The sequence below is a fragment of the Mandrillus leucophaeus genome, unplaced genomic scaffold (assembly GCF_000951045.1).
Source record: "Mandrillus leucophaeus isolate KB7577 unplaced genomic scaffold, Mleu.le_1.0 Scaffold241, whole genome shotgun sequence".
Classification (NCBI taxonomy): Eukaryota; Metazoa; Chordata; class Mammalia; order Primates; family Cercopithecidae; genus Mandrillus; species Mandrillus leucophaeus.
In genome coordinates, this window is record NW_012102488.1 from 3,290,413 (window position 1) to 3,291,306 (window position 894).

At 39.8% G+C, this 894-nt stretch overlaps 1 pseudogene; it reads left to right on the forward strand.

Annotated features, from left to right (window-relative positions):
• LOC105541628 overlaps positions 1-894 on the forward strand; it is a 21,617-nt pseudogene that overhangs the window by 10,837 nt on the left and 9,886 nt on the right.

The following is an 894-nucleotide window of genomic DNA, read 5'->3' on the forward strand; positions in this document are numbered from 1 at the left end:
AAAAAGTTCTCAGGTTCTGCTGGTGCTGCTAGTCCAGAGACTACATTTTTGAGAACCACTCTTGTCTACTAACTGTAAATTGTAGAACTCTAGAACAAAGCTTAGTTTAGTGTGGGAAAAGAAGCTCACAGGTTATGGGGCAAATCGTGAAAGATTCAACCCTTGATCTCAGCCTAGTGTGGAACTCACTGTGTATTGTAACAAGCAATACACAGTGACATAACATAGTTCTTGGTTTTCATGATTGCAAGTCACAGGCAAGTATCAAGTGAGAAATTCAGTTTCATTTGCAAGGCTTAGAGAGGTCAGGTGATTCTAGAAAAATAGACCTTGTGTATACTTTAAACCAGAAAGAGCTTTGAGTGCTGATTAAGTTGAAAGCTTTGTGTTTTTATTTACTTTTGACTATTTTGTTTTATTTTTTTGAGATGGAGTCTCACTGTGTCGCCCAGGCTGGAGTGCAGTGGTGTGAGCTTGGCTCACAGCAACTTCCACCTCACAGGTTCAAGTTATTCTCCTGCCTCAGCCTCCTGAATAGCTGGGATTACAGGTACCCACCACCACACCTGGCTAGCTTTTGTATTTTTAGTAGAGATGGGGTTTCACCGTGTTGGCCAGGCTGGTCTGGAACTCCTGACCTAAGGTGATCCACCCGCCTAGGCCTCCCAAAATGTTGGGATTACAAGTGTGGGCCACCACACCCAGCCCAAAAGCTTTGTGTTTTTAACATATTAGACATGTTTCTTGTTTTTGAAAAAAATCTTAATTATGTAGGAGAATAAAATAAATGTTTTTCCAAAAAAGAGAAATCATTGTGATTATTTTACCTTATTGGAATGTTGGATAATATAGTCCACTTCATTAATCATCAAACGTGCTATGGATTTTCCATTT